The sequence below is a fragment of the Crinia signifera genome, chromosome 1 (genome assembly GCF_055691185.1).
Source record: "Crinia signifera chromosome 1, ASM5569118v1, whole genome shotgun sequence".
In the NCBI taxonomy this organism is placed as follows: Eukaryota; Metazoa; Chordata; class Amphibia; order Anura; family Myobatrachidae; genus Crinia; species Crinia signifera.
In genome coordinates, this window is record NC_139217.1 from 318,729,064 (window position 1) to 318,755,763 (window position 26,700).

General features: G+C 44.5%; 1 protein-coding gene across 1 annotated transcript in view; it reads left to right on the forward strand.

Annotated features, from left to right (window-relative positions):
- The first annotated feature begins 1,841 nt into the window (after positions 1-1,841).
- LRRC2 (leucine rich repeat containing 2) overlaps positions 1,842-26,700 on the forward strand; it is a 315,710-nt gene continuing 290,851 nt past the window's right edge. The window contains exon 1 of the mRNA XM_083158350.1: positions 1,842-1,920. The gene's annotated coding sequence lies outside the window, so the exon portion shown is untranslated. The remainder of the gene's footprint in view (positions 1,921-26,700) is intronic.

Genomic DNA, 26,700 nt, shown 5'->3' on the forward strand with positions numbered 1-26,700 from the left:
GTACTTCTTGTGTTTGCCAGTGTATGACTAATTGTGAAACTATCACTGAATACTTATGCGAGACCAGCGGTCGGGCTGCTGACAGTCATTAGACCAACAGTGGCATTCCGAGAATTTAAATGTAGACAATAGCTTGGTAACTATACTTAACCTCTCCCCCTACTCTCTATCCATCCTTACCTTATGCCTATTCCCAGGGCCGGCGCCACCACTAGGCAGCTCTAGGCATTTGCCTAGGGCGCCGGCACCTGGAGGGCGGCAGTTCGCCCCTCACCCCCAGCGAACTGTATAAAAAAATTGCTGCCCCGGCGTCCCTGCAGTGCTGGTGTCCGTGCCGTAGGGGTACCTGCGGCGCCGTCATGTGTATAAAGCTGACTGCGGCCGGTGGGGTCCCTGTAGTGAATAGCAAATAACTAGCGCTATGCACGCGGCGGCGCGGGAAGCGCTAGTTATTTGCTATTCACTACAGGGACCCCGCCGGCCGCAGCCAGCTTTATACACATGACGGTGACGCAGGTATCCCTACGGCACGGACACCCCTGACCGCCCCAGCACTGCAGGGACGCCGGGGGAACAATTTTTTTACACAGGTACCACCCCCCCCTCCCCCGGCACCGGGGCGCCCCGACTCGACTGGGCCGCTCCGGTGCCTTGCACCGGCCCTGCCATCCCCCTTCCCAGCAGCCTAATGCCAACCCTCCTCATTAGTGTCTAACCATAACCCTCCCCCTTAGAGGCTAACCCTAACATCCTCCTTCTAGTGCCTAACCCCTCCCTGCAGGCTAACCCAAATCTTTTCCCCCTTATCCCCCCCCATCCTTTGAGCCTATACTTTACCATCCTCCCCCCCGCCCAGCCCCCCCCCCCCCCCCAGTTGCAGCTTACCTCTAACCTGCCCCTGCATACTTATGATCAGGGTGCTGGCTGTCGGAATTACAGCGTCAACATCTCCAGCAATGTTGGGTATCCAGCACCGGTGGTGTCGCCGCCCTGCCAGTCAGGTGCAGGTATTTGAAATGACGGAATTCCGCATGGAGACTGCATACCGTAGGAGAGCATCTCAGCATGTTTTGTAAGTCTACTCACCTCATATTCAATTGGTACATCTTAAAACCCTAGAGCTAGTGAGGAGCCAGAAAGCCATCAGTTGTTCCACATGCCCCAGACATATATGACCACCAATATTAGGGTATATTTCTCTTTACTGCCCTCTTCTGCATATGTTAAAGGGGCATATGTGGAAATTTGTCTTCTGTTGTCCGATCCCTTAGATTCGGGAAAGTAGAGAATGTCCCCTTATAAAGTGCACCATGTTTTATCCATTACAGTCTATGTGATGTGATAAGTGGGATAGATATCACAGAGCTACAGTGTCTGACAGAGTGCTTCTATTATTGCCATATTACTGTACTCACAGCCTCCCATAAGCTCCAATATAACACTATAACTCTTATGCATTTAAAATAGTTTATATATTTAAATGTAGTCATAAAGGCATGTGTAGCTAGGGGAAATAATACAATGTTCCGATGTTAATCTGTAGATTGTGACTTTGCACTGGTGCAAGGTTATATATTTGAATAACTTTTCATTTATCAGCTCTTCCTCACCAATGAGAGATAGATGCTGTCCCAGTAATGCTACATCCCTTTAACTCATGTTGATTTATGTGCTCCTGATATTTTATCATACAGAAGGCCCTGGCACTTGGGCTTCCAGAGATCATGTTATCAGCTTACAAATATAGAATATTAGTACATCTAAAAGGCAAGTCACGTTGTGAGGTTTGACCTAGTTGACTGTGAGCTATGCCTCAGATATTGCATCTGCTGCTGTAAACAAGGGAGCCGGCTATCTGCAGTGTACAGTGTATGGAGAGGAAGCCATACTACTCTGAACTCGTGGGCTATACTGTGCATTGTAAGTGAGAACTGTGTGTACACTGTTTGTTCTTACCGCTGATTTTTTTTTTAAATGGATTACTCACACTTTGCTTGAAGTTCAGGGTTCTCAGCGGATAGATGATCAAATTTCTTTGCTTTGTAAGTGTCAGATGTGTGATCATTGTAGTTACATGTAGTGAGTTACTATATGTGCAGTCTTATTGTCTTTTTTTAAAATACAGATTTTACTGAATAATTCTTAAGAAAAGTATTATTGCCTAAATAACATCTGCTCTTGCACAAAACAATGGTCAGCTGACATTTTTGTTTTACTTTAGTTCGCTAATAATCCCTTATGTATGGCCGATCAGTACTGCATAGTTAGTCATGGTTCAAATGACAGCTGTTAGGAAAAACAAGAAGAATACGAGGAAAGCTAGCTAATTTACCGTGGCAAACAATTCTTTGCTGTACTTATATTCACTCTTTCTATTGTGATCTATTCCCCAGTTATTAAGATAAAAGCTTATGTCAATATTATAAGAATATGAATGTATTATGAACGCTGTCTACAGGGTCTGGTCATTATTCTCAATTGACTCAGTTGTCTGTGACATGATTGGCAGGAATTAGAGTACAGCAACAACTCACATTTTTATGAGTACCTCTATTCAACGCAAAGAAAATGTTGGTGGCCGTACATTGCCAGAAAGATGGTTTAAATGGCAGTAGCAATATAGCTTAATGAAACCTGACATCCTTTTTTCCATTTATCCTTTTAGAGAGAGAGTTTGCGGGTTAATGCAAATGTTAAACATAGTTTTTCCATTTAGATAACAAGGGGTTTAGCTATTTGTTTTGATGGTGCATCCACATGGTACGATTTGCACTATCGATTTTGACTATATAGTCCTAATCGCATAGCACATAGTGCAAATCGCACCGGGTGGACCCGATCTTGATGCGCAGATTAGCAGCATTGGAATCGAAAGTAGAAATAGACTGTGCAGCACAGTCTATTTCTACTATCTTGGAACAAGACTCCACTCCATCTGCCGCACCTTGCTGTCCCTCCCTCTCTGCTAGCTGATGCCGGCACTCCACCGATATCGGTGGCCATTGGTTCGGCCCGTGTGTCCACAGCTAAGGCAAGGTTGTTTACTTATTTTGCTTTTAGACCCAATAAAAACAAGTTCTGCTTCTGTACTGTATATAAAATTGCATCACAAAGTCATTTATTATTATATTAAAGAACAATACCAATAAATAACTCAGTATAAAGGACATATTCTTTGTTTAACCCCCAAAAAGAAGGAAAAATAAATAGTAAGAGTAATGATAAAACAATGTTCTTGTTATCTAAAAAAATTCTGTGATACATATTTGTCTATCTTATTCCACAATGTTTGCATTGTGTGTAGTTTATAATAATAATAATAATAAAAATAATAATAATAATTATTATTATTGTGACTGTCATTCATTACCATGACATAATTAAGGTATAGTTTGTTACTGCACCTTTACATACATAGGAGTCTATTTACTAAGCCTTGGATGGGGAAATAGTGGTAAGACATAAAGTACCAGCCAATCAGCTTCAAAATTTAGGTACTTGTTTCCTAGAACGGCCACAACGATTTAGATCGTTGTGGTCGTAAGATAAAAAATCGGATCGATCGCATCGCATGCGATTTGGTCGCATACGATGCGACCGATCCGATCGACCGATTTTTCACCCGATTTTTTTTTTTTTTCACCTGATTATTTTCAATTGCCCCCACAAATGTTACTAAGTGGGCTAGACCCCACGATAGACGTCAACCCGAAGCGTGGCGAGCGCAGCGAGCCCGCGAGGGGCGGCGGTGCGCGTCCTCCGACCTTTTCATTCCCCTACTATCCACTAGGGCGTGGAGTGAGAATAGAATAGTGTGGCGAGCGCAGCGAGCCACCGAGCCCGAAGCGTGGCGAGCGCAGCGAGCCCCGCGAGGGGACGCGTCTAACTTCACAGGTATACGCGTCCCCTCGCGGGGCTCGCTGCGCTCGCCACGCTTCGGGCTCGGTGGCTCGCTGCGCTCGCCACACTATTCTATTCTCACTCCGCGCCCTAGTGGATAGTAGGGGAATGAAAAGGTCGGAGGACGCGCACCGCCGCCCCTCGCGGGCTCGCTGCGCTCGCCACACTTCGGGTTGACGTCTATCGTGGGGTCATGGCGGGCACATAAAAAATGTGAAATGGGTCATATTGGCCCATTTCACCTTTTTTAACATTTTTCCCTATGTGAGATGGACTTAATCAAGTCCATCTCATCTTGTGCCATTATAATGGCACAAGACCGACAAGATCCTCCCGATTTCAATGTTAAAAGATTTTTTAACATTGAAGTCTATGGAAAAATCGGGTCAATCGGTCGGTCGCATCGCGGCCGATTTTAATTGGTCGCGACCGACCGATTGACCCGATTTCTGTCAATCAAAGTGAAAAAAGTGTCAAAAATCGGCCACATCGTGAGGATCGTGTCCCTTAATTAAGAGCCACGATCACTCACGATTGTGGCCGTTCTAGGAAACAAGTACCAAAATTTATTTTTCACACACAGCCTGTGATTGGCTGGCATCTGACTAAGGACGACTACATGTAAAAAGAGTAGAATTTTGCATGTTTTTAATGTGATTCGAGCTGATGCGCTGGTCGTTGGGTCGCTTTGGAGATTTTAAATGCTGCACTAAAGATTTATCATCTACATTGGATTGGGTAGAGATCGTGTGCAGATTGTGTGCAGATTGTGTACACCAATCCTTTGTGCGACCATCGTACGATTTCAAGGGAGTTGTTTCAGGATCGTGACATGATCATGGTCGTTCTGATGTGTACCCTACATTAGTAAATAAACCCAAAAGATCTGTAATGGTAGTAATTTTCCTACATAAATTAGTTAAAAATCTCAAGCTAAATATCCTCAAATAATCCCATATAAATTATAGCAAATGCTAACAATGAAAGTTAACGTTTGTAGCATCTTTGTATAATGAAGATGTAGTTATAATGTAAAATGATTTGGATCACGGAAGTCAAATATTTATTATTCTTACCAGGGGCTGGCTGCTAAACCTTAGCCTGACCTATCCTTAATCTTAGCCTGACCTATCCCTGACCTATCCTTAGTGCTGACCTATCCTTAAATGCTTTAAGGTTTTTAATACGTAGGACATTTGAACAAACTTTGTGAAGCCATTTTGATAGTGTATGTATTCACTGGCACAAACAGATGTGTTCTCTTTGCCCTATATATTAATGGGGTTACCTTTCATGAAAGTCATGTTGGGGGAACCTATTTCTTTAAGCATCAAGGTGAACCTCCTGGCACCCTTAACATCATTCTCGTGGTGTTGCCAGAACAGAAACATTAAAAAGAATACTTTATTTTTTCATCACTTTTTGAGCAGTGCTGTTTCAATTATTTTTACACACAAAACCATAATTATACAGTACACCACTGTATCTCACCATCATTGTGCTGCTTAATTCTCTTGAACCACTGTTTTCAAATCTCCCACTGCCTGGTTCGAGTATGCGGCCCCATACACCTGCGATAAATTGTGGCAATCTTTTGTTCTGGAGTTGATTGTCACAATAAATTTGTAATGCATGCAACATATTCTATTTGAGTCCCAGCCTTCAACCAGACAGTAAATCACTGTTAGACTGCTGATTGGTGGGTGGCTGGAATTATCCACCAATCAGTGTGCTTACATTCATTTACTGTATGGATGCATGTGGATAAATGGTGCAGGACTACAGGGGAGTAAGTTATTGTTTTAATTTATTCATAAGAATGGGTGAGTTGCCCAAGGGTCTACAATGCTGTTAAGATGGCCCTTAGCCAATCAGCTTGTAACTGTCATTTCTCAAAAACAGCCTGTAACATGGCAGTTGATTGGCTGATTCTTTATCACTTTTATCACTTTTTTTTTCACTTTTTAAGACTTAATACATTTGGCCCACTGTACAATAGAGTATATGCTGCTTGTATTATTATTGGCACTTGCCTAAGTAAAACAATATGGCCTCATGCAGCCTCATTTGGGCCATAGCCAACCCATTACCAGTGCTATATCATAGCAGATATCTAAGTCCTGTCAAAGATACTGATTATGGGACAAGTCCAGATGATTATATGTTCACTTGCTCAAGAGTTTATAAATACAGCTGAAAAACTTCTCCAAAATATTCAATATTAAAAGTCAGTAATGAGCTTTGATGACATGCTCATTTAATAAAGGACATTATACTATGGTGTGTGAGTGAGTGTGTGTGTGTGTGTGTGTGTGTGTGTGCTCTCACTACATAGTTTTACAGGTGGATTGCAGGTGCCAATCTACAATTGAGAAAAAAAAAAAAAAGTGCTCCTAAGTATGCCTGAACTTGTTGTCTTCCAAGTACTATCATGCCCTGGCAGAGTTTCTGAAACCAGTAGGCCACCTATAAAAAGCAATATTATTTTTACTATTATTTATTTATTACCTCTGTACCCAAAGCCCCATAACTAGGACCAGATCAGATTTACATAATTATTGGAATTACATAAACATTTTAAGCAGGCATTATTTTAGATCCTTCAAAAATCACTTATATAATTATTAATCAAAAATTGCCTAATCCAGTTTGCTCATTTTCAGATTATAGGAAATGGGGTAGATAAAAGCAACCTGTCTACCTGTCTAATTCCTTGACAACTTGACAGATGTGACCATGTCACTCTGGGCTTTCCATGAATCCACTGCATCTGATGCAACCATGTCAGGAGCTTGCTGGTGGCTGCTGGAAGCTAATCTACCAACAAGTGTTGGGCTCAGACCATCAGGCAGCTCCTTAGCCAGTCTACTGTAGGAAGATGATAATAGACAGTTAAGTGGTTAAGGGTCCTTTGCAAAAGTGCAAATGCAGTTTGTGGCAATTGTACTAATTTAAAAAAAAGAACACGTTAGGGTACATTTACAGTGCATTTGGAAAATATTCACAGCACTTCACTTTTTCCACATTTTGTTATTTTGCAGCCTTATTCCAAAATGGAATAAATTTATTTTTCCCTCAAAATTTTACACACAATGTCCCATAATGACAACTTGAAAAAAGCTGTTGGGAGATTTTTGCTAATTTATTCAAATTAAAATACTCAATACTTTTTGATTCACCTCTGGCAGCAATTACAGCCTCACATCTTTTGAATATGATGACATAAGCTTGGCACACCTGTCTTTGGCCAGTTTTGCCCATTTCTCTTTGCAGCACCTCTCAAGCTCCATCAGGTTGGATAGGAAGTGTTGGTATACAGCTATTTTCAGATCTCTCCAGAGCTGTTCAATCAAATTTAAGTGGCTGGGCCACTCAAAGACATTTACAGAGTTGTCCTAAAGCCACTCCTTTAATATCTCTGTTGTGTACTTAGGGTCGTTGTCCTCCTGAAAGATTAACCATTGCTCCAGTCTGAGGTAAAGAGCGCTCTGGATCCAGGATGTCTCTGTACATTGCTGCATTCTCCTTTCCCTCTATCCTGACCACAGCATGATACTGCCACCACCATGCTTCACGGTAAAGATGGTATAGGCCTGGTGATGAGTGGTGCATGGTATTCTCCAAACATGATGCCTAACATTCACGCCAAAGAGTTCAATCTTTGGGTGAGATTTAATAGGATGAGAGTTTCAGAAAGTGAGAGATTTGGGGGCAGATTTATTAAGCTTGGAGAAGAGAAAAACTGGAGATAAAGCGGAGAAAAGGTAAAAGGAGATAAAGCACCAGCCAATCAGCTCCCAACTGTCTTTTTCAAACACAGCTGATTGGCTGGTGCTTTATCTCCTTTTACCTTTTCTCCGCTTTATCTCCAGTTTATCTCTTCTCCAAGCTTAATAAATCTGCCCCTTAGTCAGAATTCTCCAGTTTTATTAAAGCTGCAATCATTTACAATTCAAAATCAAACTGGTTTAGCAGTGTAAATGATTGCCGCTTTAAAAAAACCTGGAGATTTCTTACCAAATCTCTCACTTTTTGAATCTCTCATCCTATTAAATCTCACCCTTTGTCTCATTAGACTAGATAATTTTGTTTCTCATGGCCTGAGAGTCCTTGAGGTGCATTTTGGCAAACTCCTGGTGGGCTGCCATGTGCTTTTTACCAAAGAGTGGCTTCCGTCTGGCCATTCTACCATACAGCCCTGATTGGTGGATTGCTGCAGAGATGGTTGTTCTTCTGAAAGGTTCTCCTTTCTCCACAGAGGAATGCTATAGCTCTCACAGAAGGACCATCAGGTTCTTGGTTACTTCCCTGACTAAGGCCGTCTGCCCTGATCGCTCATTTTAGAGGGCCAGACAATTTTAGTCCTGGTGGTTCCAAACTTCTTACATTTATGGATGGTGAAGGCCACTGTGCTCATTGGGCCCATCAAATCAGAAGATATTTTCTGTATCCTCCCCAGATTTGTGATTGAGACAATCCTGTCTCAGAGGTCTACAGACAATTCATTTGACTTCATGCTTGGTTTGTGCTCTGACGTGCACTGTTGTGTGGGACCTTATATAGACAGGTGTGTGCCTTTCCAAATCATGTCCAATCAACTGAATTTACCACAGGTGGACTCCAATTAAGCTGTAGGAACATCCCACGGATGATCAGTGGAAACAGGATGCACCTGAGCTCAGTTTTGAGGTTCATGGCAAAGGTTGTGAATACTTATGTCCATGTGATTTTTTATGGAGCCCATACACACTCCGTTGTGTCCGGCTCCGTTGTGTCCGGCTCCCGCGCATCACATAGTATGGTACAAAAAGTATGTGCTGCACATACTTTTTGTACTAGCTACACATCGTATCGGATTGCAGTGCAGAAAACTGTCTGCAGTATGGGGGCAGCCATTTTCTAAGTGTCCGTTTTCATTATAGAAGCAGGAGCCAGCGCTAGGAGAGACGGGACTGTGACGGCAATGCAGGCAGGTACCGGCAGGCAGCAGCGGGTAACTATAGCCCCGCAGACCCCCGGCGCCCAAACTTTCTCTGCGCCTTTTTAGCTGTGGAGCTATAGTTATGCATTTGATATATATATATATATATATATATATATATATATATATATATATATATATATATATAGGGTTGGTGGTGTATCCTCCACAGAGTAATGCACCGCACGGCACTCCAGTTAGTGATAAAGAGCAAATTTATTGTGCAACAGTTTCGGAGCCTAACGCTCCTTCATCACGCTTACAGCAGAATATATCTATGATATTGATCTCTTATTATATACAGTTGTGTTTCTGCATCACGTATAACAGTACTGGAGCTATGGGAAATAACAACACTATATTCTTAATTTAAAATGTATTTTTTATTCATCTACAGACTAATAACTAATGCAAAATTAAAAACGTTCTGGCAATGTCAATGAAATGCTCTAATATTAAACCGAAGTGCCAGGGATACAACTTATTATTAAAATTGCTATGCTTGTTTTCAAGATTGCTAATAGAAAGTCAATTAAAGCAAATTAATTTGTTTAGTTAGCGACTATAGCTATGCGTATTAGACCTAATACTAGTGAAGTTGTAGAGCAGTGGTCAGGGAACTCGGTCCTCATTACCCCACACAGTGCATGTTTTGCTGGTAACTCAGCATGTGCACAGGTGCACTAATTACTCACAGACACATTGTATAAGGTCCGCAGGTGGAGTTAATTATTTCACTTGTGATTCTGTGAGGAGACCTGCAAAACATGCACTGCGTGGGGTAATGAGGACCGAGTTCCCTGACCACTGTTGTAGAGAAAACAGGGGTGACTATGACTATAGTAGCTTGCGTTTAGTAACTCACTACTGTTTTTTCACCCAAACATTTATTTGGTTTACATTTTTCAGCAATATATCTGACATGAAATGAATTGCTCGTCAATGTATAAAATGTTTCTGCAGTAATTATTCACAGCAATGTAGCAATGGGAAATCACAAGACAGATCTCAGCCCTATTTAAAATTCTTCATTTAAATTGTTTTCTAATTTTTTTTTCTTACATCTACAGGCTAATAACAAGTGTAAAATTAAAAGCGTGTTCCAGCAACGTTAATTAAATACTCCAGCATTCAGCTGAAGTACCAGGGACACAACTTATTATTAGAATTGCCATGCTTCCTTTCAAGATTGCTAATGGAAAGTCAATTAAAGCAAATTCATTTGTTTGCACTTCATGGAAGCATCATTACTAGTGATTAGCATTATAATGGCACAGTAACAAGTAATTGTAATCAGGTATTCTCATTGACAACTGGATCAGACAGAGCCACAGTTTTACTATCCATTACAAGCCAAGAAGAAAGGGATATTTTATATCTACAATTTACCAAACAGTAATTAGGTAAGATAAAAAGATAAAGGAAATGCAGACTATGGCATATTATCTACCTGTTAAATAGAACAGTCATTAATTGGATGTGTTTATTAACAGATTTAAGTATTATCTATCTGAACATTTTTATATTGGATGTGCATTATGGGTATTTAACAAGCTTTACAAAAAGTTTCATGCATTTCTATCAGAAGCTTAATGCAAGGGAAATCCTGCAAGACGTGCTTTCTGTATAAAATCCCTTATCCAACCTTATTTATTCATGATGCATTATTTTCATGAACCGCAGTGAGATTAGTCTCTGGCTTTCAGAGTGTGTCTTGTTAATATATGATTCCTTGGCTAATTGCAAAAGTGAATTGAATGATAATAAAAAAAACATTAATGAAAGGTCATTCATGTCAGAATTTCCAACGGGTGTATATCTTTATTTGCACAGTGTCAGTAATAAAGTTCTGTAGATAAGTATTAGGCATTGCAATTTTTAAAGAAATACAGGGCCAAATGTAATAGGCTGAGAGTTTCAGAAAGTGAGAGATATTTGGAGAGGTGTCCCATGTTTTTTAAAGCAGCAATCGATTACACTGCAAAACCAGGTTGATTTTGCCGTGTAATCGATTGCTGCTTTAAAAAACATGGGAAAACTCTTCCAAAATCTCTCACTTTCTGAAACTCTCACCCTATTACATTTGGCCCACAGTATATTTTAAAGCAGGGCTGGGCAACACCGGCCCTCCAGATGTTAGTGAACTACACATCCCAGGATGCTTTGCATTAGTTTTGCTTTGTGGCCATGCTGAAACTGATGCAAGGCATGCTGGGATGTGTAGTTCATCAACATCTGGAGGGCCGGTGTTGCCCAGCCCTGTTTTAAAGGGTATATCCCTGCCTTGGACAGGTGACAGAGAGCAGCATATGGCTGAGGGTGATCAAACCTTTTAAAGCTTTGGGGGTGATTTTGATCCGCTGGGTACCCGGCATATTCGCACCGGGAACCAATGTTTGCGGTCACATATTTGCATATGCGGGGCTGCTGTGTGGTTACTTTCGGCAACTTGCACAGACGCTGATGCATTTGCATCGGGGGGGGGGGGGGGGGGCTAAGGAGGCAGACAGGGGGTGTTTGCATGGGGACGCCCAGTGTTTCCTGGGCGCACCCACAGAAATGGTGGGTGCATCCAGGAAAACGCTGGGCGTCTCCATGCGAACACAGGCGGGCGGCTGCCTACTGGGGGCAGGCGGCTGGCATGACTTCAGCTGTCCTAACTGTTCTCAGACTGGACGCTCACAAATATACTGTACAGTAAGTCAGTCTAAGCTGACTTATATTTGCAAACGGGTGGCACTAAGCAGTGAATCTACTCTGCTCACCGAGCCAATCAGAATCACCCACTTTGTTTAGTATACAGCCTGTTGATTGTTTATTATTCACAATATTCAAAAGTTCCTAATAAAAATATGGCTATTTTAGCAGCAGCATACTTATACCACCTTAGGAACCTATTCCACAAAGAGACACTTTCTAATACTGTACTCTAGCAAAATAATACAAAAACAAAACCTGTAGCCAATATGGTTTATATGATAAGAATGCTAGAGGATTATGTATTTAGCAAACTTTGAAGGTTATAAGCTAGTGTAATTGTCTGAAATTTTGGCAGGTGGGGATACAATAGGATGATAGACATAGGACATTGGTAGACTGGAGAGCATGTTAATAGTTTGCACAGTATATAGAGATAAGAAATGTAGGATGTTTCAGTATTGTACATGGAGTAAGCAAGCAGAACAGTGAAAGTGCAAGATTGGCACCAATAGTAACAAAAAAAACACCAACACAATTAAAAACATATAAATCAGACACATCAATATAGTGGTATTAATCTAAAAATAAATTCAGTTGTTGTAGGTGTAATAACACATCAGAACACACCTTAATATTATGCTAAATCGCGGCTCTCATAGGGGGCCAGATGCACTAAGCTTCAAAAAGTGATAAAATGGAGAGTGATAAACAGCCAGCCAACCAGCTCCTATCTGCCATGTCACCATAGGTGTGCGCACATGGAGTGTAAGGCTGGTTTCACGCACTCCGGCTCCTGCCGGACGGTGAAGTCCCGCACGGCCAGGGAGCCGTGCCGCACACAGTAGTTGTGAATGGACACTATTGTGTCCATTCACACGGGACGGCCACGGCCCGGCCGCACGGCTGCTGCCGGATCCCGCCACTGGAAGGGACGGCTGCCGGGCTGTGGCCATCCCTTCCATGATAAACTAGTGTGCACGGCACGGCTCCATGGCCGTGCGGGATTTCACCGTCCGGCAGGAGTCGGAGTGTGTGAAACCAGCCTTAGGGGTGCACAGGCACCCCCAAATGCTTTGCCCACCCTTATGAACACCTCCCTGCCGCTACCTTTTACCAAAGACTTTTGCTTTTTAAAACTGGTATTCCATTAAAAGAAGTGTTATCAATCAATTATGTGTGTTTTGCATTGTTATTTGTACTAGACTATTGTCATATCACTACATACTGTACCTGAGTCATCCATATATGTTTTGACTTTATTTGCATGTACTGTTACACAGGGTAATTAGAAGATTAAAGCTGAAATAGGCAGGTTATTATGGTGTGGCTGAGAGACGTTTTATATTGTAGCGAGTGCCAATAGATGATGGTACAGTAGACACGCCTTATTGTCAGTGTTAGACACACCCAATAGGTGGTGCTAGGCACACCCTTTTGACAGTGCACCCCCTAATAAAATGCGCTGTGCACACCTATGCATGTCACAGTGTGTGTTTGAAAATGTCAGCCAGGAGCTGATTGGTTGGTTGTTTATCACTTTCCGTGTTATCACTTTCTGAAGCTTAGTGCATCTGGCCAATAGTTTACTGGATGGAACTATAGTGCAACAATATTAAAGATGAAGAGAAAGCACAAGATTAGCATAAATTAAATCATCACATTTATTATAAAACCTACAATAAAAGGTCAAACATATCTAAAAACATAGGAACAATTCCTAATCACAGGTTCTAGAATCAATAACTTAACCTAATCCAGGCATGTCCAACGCTGGCCCTCCAGATGTTTTGAAACTACATATCCCAGCATGCTTTGCAATAGTTTTAGCATTCTCTAATAGCAAAATTGTGGCAAAGCATGCTGGGATGTGTAGTTTCACAACATCTGGAGGGCCAACGTTGGACATGCCTGCCCTAATCAATCAATGATACACAGTCCAATCAGTGCAGATGATAATGCTTTAGGACAGGGGTAGTCAACTGCAGTCTCCTCAGAGAATCACAAGTTAAGTAATTATCTTTACCTGTGGATCATTTGTAATTTGCCAGTGAGTAATGAGTGCACCTGTGCACCTGCAAGGTAGTCTGGAAAACATGAACTGGCTCTCGAAGACTGGAGTTGGCTACCCCTGCTTTAGGACTATCAATTAAGCTTTAATAGATGAATGGACAGTTTGTCTTTAATGGGATGGAGAGTAGAGTTGGATGTCATCAGAACAGAGATGGTACTGATACCACACCTATTGTACTGATGGTGCTTCCACAAAGAAAAATAAGGATTACCCCCAGCACTGATCCATGGGGTAATACAGAGGAGAAAGAAAGTTACATGGTACAGTATATCAGAGATGGTGAGAGAGCAAATTAAGAGGAAATTGTTAGCTGGCAGTTGGTAGTATGAAAGCACAGATGTTTCTTCTTCAGTCACAGGATCAACTATGGAAATTCTCAGTTTATATGGAAATAGCAATTGCAGTATTTAAATATTGAGAATCATATGATTTAAAGGGCTTGTATTTTCCTTTATAGCACAGGTGTCACGCTAGGGGTACCTTGTGGATCTGTCTGAGGCCTGGAGGTTGGGTGTTTGCGGCTTGAAGGAGACTGGAGAGTAGCAGGTTTGATATAACTCTTTATTGTAGCACCAACATGAGAAGGCAAGACCATATATGAAACTGTAGATTGGGAAACCCAGTGAAGTACCTGGGCAACAACTGAAAGTCCAGAATGATGGGAAAGGTCCCAGAGTCTCTGTTAGCTTACTGGGGAACACAAAGACGGACTGTGGGGGCAGACGGCAATGGGCAGTAGACGCCGGAAGTCAGCGACATCCGAAGACTGACAGCAGGTGCAGATGCAGACAGCAGGATGGAGAAGCGTCAGCGGGCACGGAGAGCTGGCAGTAGATGCGGAGGCAGACAGCAGGATGGTGAAGCGTCAGCAGGCACGGAAGACTGGCAGTAGGTGCGGAGGCAGACAGCAGGATGGTGACGTGTCAGCAGGCACGGAAGACTGGCAGTAGGTGCGGAGGCAGACAGCAGGATGGTGAAGCGTCAGCAGGCACGGAAGACTGGCAGTAGGTGCGGAGGCAGACAGCAGGATGGTGAGGCGTCCGCAGGCACGGGAGACTGGCAGTAGGTGCAACTTGGACCACAGGCAGACGTGATGATGTGTCAACAGACACGCAGGACTGACGACAGGAGCAGCGGATCGGCAGCAGGAGTGGCGAGGTGACAACAGGCACGCAGGGCTGGCAGCAGGTGCAACTGGTCGACAGCAGGAGTGGAGATGTGTCAACAGGCACGCAGGGCTGGCAGCAGGTGCAGCTGGTCGACAGCAGGAGTGGAGATGTGTCAACAGACACGCAGGGCTGGCAACAGGTGCAGCTGGTCGACAGCAGGAATGGAGATGTGTCAACAGGCACGCAGGGCTGGCAGCAGGTGCAGCTGGTCGACAGCAGGAGTGGAGATGTGTCAACAGACACGCAGGGCTGGCAACAGGTGCAGCTGGTCGACAGCAGGAATGGAGATGTGTCAACAGGCACGCAGGACCGGCAACAGGTGCAGCTGGTCGACAGCAGGTGTGGAGATGTGTCAACAGACACGCAGGGCTGGCAACAGGTGCAGCTGGTCGACAGCAGGTGTGGAGATGTGTCAACAGACACGCAGGGCTGCAACATGTGCAGAGGTTTGTGAGACTGTAGCAAACCTGAAAGGGCTGGAGGCAGAGTGCAATTGCAAAGTCCAGGGAACAGGTGTGACGCTGTAAGGGCTGGGAGCAGAATGCAATTGCAGGTATCCAGATATCAGGTGTTGAACTGCAGGTAACGAAGACAGGGATATCACAGGGCAAGGACAGGAGCTCAGGCTGAAGCTTCCTCCACAGGGATTGACAACAAAGCACTGGCGCTTGTATGCCCCAGAGGGCTCTGCTTTATCCCCCAGGGCAGATCTTGATTGGAGGAGCTGAACTGGGGTTCTGAACCATTGGCTGGCTACGACAACATGGCGGCGTCCGGACTGGAGACATACAACTTTGGCTAGCTCTCATGCTGGAGGCGTGTGCCGCAGGCCCCAGAAGGATGGTCGCAGCCGGAAGACCTGGACGCCGCGCTCCCCGCCCTGCACCCGGACGGGTGGCCCGCAGGCCCCGCCGCCGGAGAAGAACAGGTGAGCGGCGCGTCTTAACCGCGGCCGTGACAGCACCCCCCCCTTTTGAAGTGGACTCTGGACACTTCCATGGTTTTCTTGGATATTGTTGATGAAACTTACGGACCAAAGTGGGAGCATCGACGCGAGCAGCATCCACCCAGGATCGTTCTTCTGGACCGAAGCCTTTCCAGTCTACCAGATACTGGACTTGTCCTGAACGAATTTTAGAGTCCACAATTTTTTTAATTTCAAAAGCAACGTCATGATGAGCTTGAGGCTGAGGAGATTTGGGTACTTTATTCTGGAATCGATTTAATATCAATGGTCTTAATAAAGAGATGTGGAATGTATTAGAAATTTTCAAAGAACGAGGCAACTGTAATTTATAAGCCAATGGAGAGATCACAGAAATTACTGTATATGGCCCAATGAATCGAGGTGCAAACTTCATAGACGGAACTTTGAGTCTAATATTTTTGGTGGAGAGCTAAACTCTGTCACCCACCTTGAGTTTCGGGGCTGCCCGTCTGTGCCGATCAGAGAATTTCTTGTAACGTTGGGAAGCTTTCTCTAATGAAGCATGAACATTCCTCCAAACGCTTGAGAAAAATTGGACAGACGAATTAACAGCTGGTATATCAAAAACAGGAAGATTTTGGAATTCTGGAACACGTGGATTACGGCCATACACAATAAAGAAGGGAGTCTTTTCGGTGGAGGAATGATAAGAGTTGTTATGTGCAAATTCGGCCCAAGGCAGAAGCTCCTTCCAATTGTCTTGCGAGGAGGACAGATACAGGCGTAAAAAGGTCTCCAAATCTTGATTTACTCTTTCTGTTTGACCATTGGACTGCGGATGATAAGACGAAGAAAAGTTCAGTTTTACCTGCAACGCACTACACAACGCTCTCCAAAACTTTGATACAAATTGTACCCCTCTGTCAGATACAATTTCTCTCGGAAGACCATGTAGACGGAATATTTCAGCTATAAATATTTGAGCCAATTTAGGAGCAGACGGAAGGCCCTTTAGTGGAACGAAATGTGCCATCTTGGAGAAACGGTCGATGACGACCCAGATCGTGTTGAACCCTTGTGACAGAGGCAGATCGGTGACAAAGTCCATCGATATGTGTGACCAGGGTGACTCAGGTATGGACAATGGTTGAAGAAGACCAGCTGGAGCTTGACGAGAAGATTTATGACAAGAACACTGGGTACAGGATGCTATGAAGTCAGTGACATCTTTCCTCATGGACGGCCACCAGTACGCACTTTTAATGAATTCTAAAGTTTTCTTTACACCGCAATGACCAGAAAAACGAGAGGAGTGTGCCCACTGAAGCAAAGATGATCTGAGTCCAGGATCAACAAAAGTCTTTCCTCTAGGAATGGATACTACAGCAGTCTTGGCAAACACTGTAGGGCTGAGAACTGGGCTTATGGTACGATCTTCTGTAGTGGACGTGAAAGATCTGGAGAGTGCGTCCGCTTTGCCATTTTGAGACCCAGGACGGAAAGATAACACAAACTCGAACCTCGTGAAGAATAAGGCCCATCGGGCTAGTCTGGGGTTCAGACACTGGGCGTTCTGCAAATATAACAAGTTTTTATGGTCTGTGATGACGGATATAGGAAACTTAGCCCCTTCCAACAAGTACCGCCATTCTTCAAAGGCCAATTTAATGGCTAGTAATTCTTGTTCACCAATGGGGTAATTCATCTCAGCTGGCAGAAACTTCCTGGAGAAGAACCCACATGGGTGTAGGTGACCGTCCTCAGACTTCTGTGAAAGTACAGCTCCAACCCCAACAGAAGAGGCATCCACCTCCAGAATAAACGGGCGAGAACAATCAGGCTGTAGAAGAATTGGAGCTGAAGTAAATACACTTTTTAATTGCTGAAATGCAGCCACCGCTTCGGGAGACCACTTGGCAGGATTGGCTCCTTTGTGAGTCAACGCTGTGATGGGACAAATGATGGAAGAAAAATTTTTGATGAATTTCCTATAATAATTGGAAAAGCCAATGAAGCGTTGAACCGCCTTTAGGGTATGAGGTTGTGGCCAATCAAGAACTGCTTGCACTTTAGAAGGATCCATGCTTAACCCGGTACCTGAAATGATGTAACCAAGAAAAGGAACTAAAGACTTCTCAAATTCGCATTTCTCCAATTTACAGTATAGCTGGTTGGATCGCAATCGCTGTAACACTTCCTTCACGTGTTGACGGTGTTCCGGAATATTCTGAGAAAAAATAAGAATGTCATCGAGATAAACAACCACGGAATAATACAGTAAATCACGGAATAATTCGTTCATGAATTCTTGGTATACTGCTGGAGCATTGCTGAGACCAAACGGCATAACAAGGTACTCGTAGTGACCGTCTCTAGTATTAAAAGCTGTCTTCCACTCATCGCCTGCTCGGATACGGATAAGATTATAGGCTCCTCTGAGATCCAATTTAGTGAAGACTTTGGCCCCTTTGATTCGGTCAAACAACTCAGTCACCAAAGGTAACGGGTACTTATTTTTGACTGTTATGTTATTCAGTCCCCTATAATCAATACAGGGCCTCAGACCACCATCTTTTTTTTTAACGAAAAAGAATCCGGCTCCTGCTGGAGACGTGGAAGGCCGGATGAAGCCTTTTAATAAGTTCTCTTTAATATACTGGGACATGGCTTCTGTCTCTGGCAAAGAAAGCGGATAGGTTCGGCCCTTTGGAGGCATTTTACCTGGAATAAGGTCGATGGGACAGTCCCAGCACCGATGCGGAGGTAATTTGTCGGCTGAACCTTTACAGAAGACGTCGGAGAAGGCTTGGTAGGCTTGAGGAAGAAGATCAGGAGACGTAGGCGAGGTGGACTGGATGCGCACTAATTCGGGAAGACAGGTATGACGGCAGTTCGTACCCCAGGACAGGACCTCCATAGTACTCCAATTGATTCTTGGAGAATGCTGCTGGAGCCAAGGAAACCCCAACACTACAGGATGGTTCGCTTTAGGAATAATGAAAAAAGACAATTCTTCCTGATGCAACGCCCCAACTTGAATCTTGATGGGCAGAGTTCGATGAGTAATGGAGGCTTGAGGAATAAGACTCCCATCTACGGCAGATAAATGGAGTGGCTGCGAAAGTCTCTGAGAGTCCAGGCCATGATAGGACACAAACTGGGCTGAAATAAAATTGGCGGCTGCCCCAGAGTTCAGTAAAGCAGATACTGCGAGTGACCCGTTGGGTAACACCACCTGTATGGACAGCAAAGAGTCGGACTTGATTGGAGAAGTTTCTACTCGTCCTAGGTTGGCCTCTCCGCAACCAACTAGGACCGGGAGTTTAACGGACGACGAGTACATTTGGCTAATAGATGACCAGATTCCCCACAGTACAAGCATAAATTCTGTCGCCGTCTTCTCTGGCGTTCTTCGGGAGTTAGGCGAGTATGATTGATCTGCATAGGCTCATCAGAAGAATTTGGAGGAGGAGTAGGCCCTAGGCGAGGAGAAACGGGAATAGACTTGCCTCGCTCTTGCCGGGATCTCTCTAGTTGACGCTCACGGAAACGGAGGTCCAACCTATTGCAGAGCGATATGACCTCACCCAGCGAGGTAGGAAGATCTCGGGTGGCTAACTCGTCCTTCATGCGTTCAGATAACCCTGCCAAGAAAGTAGAAATTAGCGCCTCCTCATTCCATTTCAGTTCAGATGCCACAGTTTGAAAGTGGATAACATATTGAGAAATGGAGCGGGAGCCTTGACGAATCCGCAGGATTTCTGAAGCAGCAGAAGATACTCGTCCCGGTTCATCAAAAATTTTTCTGAATTGGGAAATAAAGTCGGAGTACTTGGAGAGCAGAGGATCATTTCTTTCCCAAAGTGGGGAGACCCAGTCCAATGCAGAATCTGATAATAAAGAGACAATGTAAGCCACTTTAACACGATCAGAAGGAAAGTTCATTGGTTGCAGGGAGAAATGTACTTCACATTGATTGATAAACCCCCGGCAGGTACGAGGGGTACCATTATACTTAGAAGGGGTAGACAATCGTAAAGACGAGGAGACAGTCTGTGACAGAGGATTTGAGGCTTGCCTTTGAGATATGCCTTGGAGGGTTTGAGTAACTTGCTGCTGGGATTCCTCCAGTGCTCGCAGCCGAGCGACCACATTTTGGAAGGACTCCTGGCTGGCGGACGGATCCATTGGGCCAGTGCTTACTGTCACGCTAGGGGTACCTTGTGGATCTGTCTGAGGCCTGGAGGTTGGGTGTTTGCGGCTTGAAGGAGACTGGAGAGTAGCAGGTTTGATATAACTCTTTATTGTAGCACCAACATGAGAAGGCAAGACCATATATGAAACTGTAGATTGGGAAACCCAGTGAAGTACCTGGGCAACAACTGAAAGTCCAGAATGATGGGAAAGGTCCCAGAATCTCTGTTAGCTTACTGGGGAACACAAAGACGGACTGTGGGGGCAGACGGCAATGGGCAGTAGACGCCGGAAGTCAGCGACATCCGAAGACTGACAGCAGGTGCAGATGCAGACAGCAGGATGGAGAAGCGTCAGCGGGCACGGAGAGCTGGCAGTAGATGCGGAGGCAGACAGCAGGATGGTGAAGCGTCAGCAGGCACGGAAGACTGGCAGTAGGTGCGGAGGCAGACAGCAGGATGGTGACGTGTCAGCAGGCACGGAAGACTGGCAGTAGGTGCGGAGGCAGACAGCAGGATGGTGAAGCGTCAGCAGGCACGGAAGACTGGCAGTAGGTGCGGAGGCAGACAGCAGGATGGTGAGGCGTCCGCAGGCACGGGAGACTGGCAGTAGGTGCAACTTGGACCACAGGCAGACGTGATGATGTGTCAACAGACACGCAGGACTGACGACAGGAGCAGCGGATCGGCAGCAGGAGTGGCGAGGTGACAACAGGCACGCAGGGCTGGCAGCAGGTGCAACTGGTCGACAGCAGGAGTGGAGATGTGTCAACAGGCACGCAGGGCTGGCAGCAGGTGCAGCTGGTCGACAGCAGGAGTGGAGATGTGTCAACAGACACGCAGGGCTGGCAACAGGTGCAGCTGGTCGACAGCAGGAATGGAGATGTGTCAACAGGCACGCAGGGCTGGCAGCAGGTGCAGCTGGTCGACAGCAGGAGTGGAGATGTGTCAACAGACACGCAGGGCTGGCAACAGGTGCAGCTGGTCGACAGCAGGAATGGAGATGTGTCAACAGGCACGCAGGACCGGCAACAGGTGCAGCTGGTCGACAGCAGGTGTGGAGATGTGTCAACAGACACGCAGGGCTGGCAACAGGTGCAGCTGGTCGACAGCAGGTGTGGAGATGTGTCAACAGACACGCAGGGCTGCAACATGTGCAGAGGTTTGTGAGACTGTAGCAAACCTGAAAGGGCTGGAGGCAGAGTGCAATTGCAAAGTCCAGGGAACAGGTGTGACGCTGTAAGGGCTGGGAGCAGAATGCAATTGCAGGTATCCAGATATCAGGTGTTGAACTGCAGGTAACGAAGACAGGGATATCACAGGGCAAGGACAGGAGCTCAGGCTGAAGCTTCCTCCACAGGGATTGACAACAAAGCACTGGCGCTTGTATGCCCCAGAGGGCTCTGCTTTATCCCCCAGGGCAGATCTTGATTGGAGGAGCTGAACTGGGGTTCTGAACCATTGGCTGGCTACGACAACATGGCGGCGTCCGGACTGGAGACATACAACTTTGGCTAGCTCTCATGCTGGACGCGTGTGCCGCAGGCCCCAGAAGGATGGTCGCAGCCGGAAGACCTGGACGCCGCGCTCCCCGCCCTGCACCCGGACGGGTGGCCCGCAGGCCCCGCCGCCGGAGATGAACAGGTGAGCGGCGCGTCTTAACCGCGGCCGTGACAACAGGTTCCTTATTGATGTTATATGTCTTTACTTTCAGAGGATGCTAACCTGTTTAGGAGTAGAGATGTGCAGACTCGGATTCCAGAGATCCGAGCCCCCACGAACGCCATCATTCCGAGCCCGGTTCCGAGCAGCGCTCGGAGATTCCCGCCTGACTCGGGTCCGTCCGCGTGGTCAGAATGTCATCTCCCGGCGCCGGATTTCGCGAGGCTTTAAATAGCGGCTGCTGCGCCCGCCATCTTCACTCCAGTCTAGTAGTGGGTTGGGAGAGGGTGTGTTGGTGCTGCTGCTGGAGCTTAAACTTGAGCTTGACCTTGAACGCAATATTTTTTATTCGCTGGGGCTGTCTCTCAGTGCTGCTGTGTAGTCTAACTGTGTACTTGTAGTACTACTGTCTCCTCTGTGCGGTCTACCTCTGGTGTGCTGTGCTGTAATTATTTTATTCGCTGGGGCTGTCTCCCTCAGTGCTGCTGTGTACTCTGTTCTCCTCTCTGCTTAGGGTGGGCTCTCCCTAGCAAGGAGGACAGTCTGTGTACCTGTAGTACTACTGTCTCCTCTGTGCTGGGGCCTACCTCTGGTGCTGTGCTGTAATATATATTATATGAATAATTAATTATATTATATATAGTCCACTGGTGCTGCCTGCACTGAATCTGCCAGTATTATTTAGTTACTCAGTCCACTGTTGCCACTGGCAGTGCTACTGCCTACCTAGTGTACCTACCTAGTACATACTAGGCTGCTATATCTAATTTAATTAAAAAATAATACTTGTGCTGTGTGGGACTGTAAAAAATAATTCCATGCTGCTGGTGCACTGACGTGTACCACTGAGTGCCACTGCCAAGCAGTACCTAATAATAAAATGAATTATTATAAATTCTGCTGGTGCACATACTAGTATTGCTGACGTATATACCTGTCTTGTGCCTAGTACTGCCGTATCTACCTGTCTGGTGCCTAGTACTGCCGTATCTACCTGTCTGGTCTGGGGCCCACTGCCTAATACTGCCGTATCTACCTCTACAGTGTCACTCTTACATGAGCCACGTTTTTGTGCCGCACACTTGTGTGGCTTAGCATAGTTATCCAGCTACCTCGGTGCAACCTTTTGCCCTAAAAAAAATATTGTGAGGTGTTCAGAATACACTGGAAATGAGTGGATATGAATGTTATTGAGGTTAATATAGCGTAGGAGCAAAAAAAAACAAAATTCTGCGATTCTAGCAGTTTTTCTGCTTTTTTAACAAAAAAAAATCAGAACCCAAAACCCCAAAAATCCAAACACAAAACACTTAGGAGGTGTTTTGCCAAAACCCATTAGAACCCAAAACCTCAAGGTAATCAGAACCCAAAACCCGAAAAGTGGCCGGTGCACATCCCTACTTAGGAGTAAGCTAACTTGGGCTGCTCATAAGAATTATAATTTTCATGTAACTGTGGCATTATCCCTCCACCTCAATGTTCATAGTCCTATTGTAGTATTACCCCAGATACCCCATTGTCTGTATGTCCTTGTTAGAGCATCACTCATAACCCCCCCCCCCCCCCCCCCCAGTGGCATTGCAGTTTCTCCCCATCCCCCTGGTGGCAATAGATTCCCCTCGGTGACTAATCTCTGTCTTTATTCAGAGCACAGTGATGCAGAGTCCAGTGAAGTGTATCTCAGAGGAGAGTGATCATCTGTTCCCCTGTTATAGTTAATCTCCACACTGAGAGAGTGTCAGAACTCCATTTCTCTACTTGCACCTCTGTTTTTGGTTCATATGTACCAGTATGCACAGCGTACAGGGGCCTAAAACTGCCATGTGATGTTGGCAGTGAAGAGCAGACCAACATTAGGAAATGACTTTCAAATGTGAAGATCTGATTTCCTCTTTAAAGTAATGTGTAATGAAGGATGAGGGTATGGTCATATGGGATGTCTGGAAAGCCTGTCTCGCATTGATTGCAACACATGCGACTGTTCCACTTAGGTGGTTAAACAAACTGGCAACATCAACTCAACATGCTGGGCGAGACCAATGACCTTAAAGGACCCTTGATATATGTATCCCTTGTGACCACCTATGGGCAGCCCTGGCTAATGGAACATAGGAGGCATATAGGGTTGGTGGACAAGAGGATGTAGACTACAGCAATGAAAAGGGAAGAATAGACTAAAAGCATCAATTTAAAAATAAATATAATATATATATTTTTTTTTTTTTTTATTATTATTATTATTATTATTATTTATTTATATATATATATCAGCTGGAACTGAGTTACAGACTGAAAAGAGGAATAATGTAACTGTACTATTACTGCCTAGCATCCTATCTCTTTGACTTTTTCGAGATCTGGAAATGTGAAATAAATGTAAATAGCATTTTAGATATGGCAGCAGAAGTAATTACTTTTATTGTAAGCACATTTTTCTCCTTCTTTGTCATTGTCCTCAGAGAACAGCGCTGTGTAACATGTTGATGATTTATAATTAGATGAAAATGATGATAATAATAATAATAATAACAACAACAATAGGTAGATTGAATAAGAAATGGTTTAAGGACAGACATACCTGTACTGCACTTGCACTGTAAGTTTAGGAGTGCGCATCTGATGATGACAGAGAATAGGCCTGTGATGTAAATGTTACTGAGCAGAATTAATATAGAAGGAGAAAACTTAGTAGCTTTAACCCTTTGAGTGCCAACATCTCTGAGAGATGTGCAAAATATTGGCTTAAAAATGCCAGCATCGCTCACATTTATATCAATTCAAATAAAAAATGTTGTGTAAAGAAAGATTATCTTTCCTATATAAGGTAAACGTTACAGGTCATTATGAATATAAAATGTTTGCTTGCCCATTTTCACACCTATTTTGACGAATTCACTTGGCACTCAAAGGGTTAAAAAGAAAAGAGAACAACCTGTGTTAGGAGAAATATCTCCTGTAGTTCAAAGCATGCAAAGAGAGACGGTAGACAGTTATGTTACTTATAGGATTTGTGCTGTGAATAAATCTGAGGAGTTTGTAGGTGCTAAGCAGGGAAGATGAGAGGAGAGAGATTAATATGGATAATATTAATTACAGGTGAGTAGTTAGAAGCTGTGAATTTGATAAATGTTACAGTGGGGCAGATGTATGAACCAGCGTTAAGTGCAAAAATGCACTTAACGCTGGTTAACTGGGGGGATTACGATTTTGCTAATGTATTACTAGCGCACCTAACGTGCGCTAGTGACAGCCCGGCAGGGCTGTTCCCTGCAATCCCCCCCAGGGATTAGCGGCCGGGGCGATGTATTAACAGCCTTCAAGGCGTTAATTCGCCCCGGCTGCTTCGCCAGCTCAGGGCTAGCGTTGTCCTATCCCCCACTGTGTGTTGACAACGCTAGCCCTGCGTCTGGCTCGGGCTGCGCTGGAGATCTCGCGTTTTTTTGCGAGATCTCGCGCATGCCCATTAGAGCCGGACAGGGGGGAGAAGCGCAATGAGCATGTGCGGGGCGCCGGGGGAGACGAAAAGGAGAGCCGTTAACACTGGGCATTACGGCTCTCCTTATCGGCTTGGGGGATGTTAATAATCTCCCCATAACGAGTGACCGCTTCTCCTCGTTATGCAGGAGAAGCGGGACCCGTTATTTAACAAACGTTAAAAGGTTATTGATACATCTGCTTCATTGAACCTTAAAAAGTAGACTTAAAAAGACACATGATGACAAGTAAGCCTAATATTAGAGCTAGGTATTAGTTGATTACAGTAATCAAGGTAAAGAGAACAAAGTAAACAATGTTTAGCTGAAGGTAAAGAAGAGGCAGATGGCAACATACAAAGATATTTGTTTAAAGTTCTATTTTTTATTTGTGATATTGAATAACTTACTAAGCCAATTACTTCTAACAGGGGGAATGTTTTGTTTTATGGAGATAAAATACAGTACGAAGAAATCCTCTAACAGTTCCAGGATAATTCAAATGAAACTTCTAAGGAGGTCATCATTTCTTCAAAGAAACATTTGCATTGATGTAAATTGTGAACTGTGCTAGTTTCTTTTTGTATTTTTTTTATACGCCTAGCCTGTTTTTGCAGCCATGCTTCCAGATGCTGGTTCATCTTCTGGTCTTTGAAAACTGCTTCTGTAATAGGTAGTTTTTAGGTATTTTCAGATCCATCTGAATTTTAATAATAATTATTATCAGTTATTTAAATAGCGCACACATATTCAGCAGCATTTTACAGAGAATATTTGAACATTCACATCAGTCCCTGCCCCAGTGGAGGTTACTTCAAAATGATGTCTATGAATACTTTGCATTTTAATATTTGTATTTCGTTTTCTAGCCAATATTTGCCATTATGGTTTTTAATTTATAGATAGTGCCTGGTTAGACAAGGCATTCAAAGCCTCGGTCCTCAAGGCATGCTAACGGTGCAGGTTTCATTGATATTCAAGCACATATGGTTAAATTAAATTAACTGAAGTACTAATTAAGTCACCTATAGTCAAGCATTGATTTCACTAAAACTTGATTGTTAATGTGCTTTGAGGACATGGGTTGGAAATGCTTGATTTAGACATATGATTGACATGCAGTAGGTTTACATGGCCAAAAGGTCAAATATATAGGTAAAAAGAACAAGGACTCACTAAAATGTAACTTTTATTCATTAAAGATTAAAATAAGTCCACAACTAGACCCAAAACACACAAGGTTGTTGTTTTCATCAGATGACCCGGTACTTGTGGAGTATCACGTCTCCTATCGTATGGCATCGTATGCGAGCCACCGAGCCCGAAGTGTGGCGAGCGGACGCGGATACCTGTGAAGCCCGCGAGGGGATGCGTATAGCTGTGAAGGTATCCGCGTCCCCTCGCGGGGCTCGCCACGCTTCGGGCTCGGTGGCTCGCTGCGCTTGCCACACTTTCTATTCTCAACTCCACGCCGACGTGGATAGTGGGGGTATGAAAAGGTCGTAGGACGCGTACCGCCGCCCCTCGCCACGCTTCGGGTTGACATTGATAGTGGGGGTGGTACACGATGAAAAATGGCATTTGGGGGAATTCCACAAGTTTACTACACATTTCAATGCATTT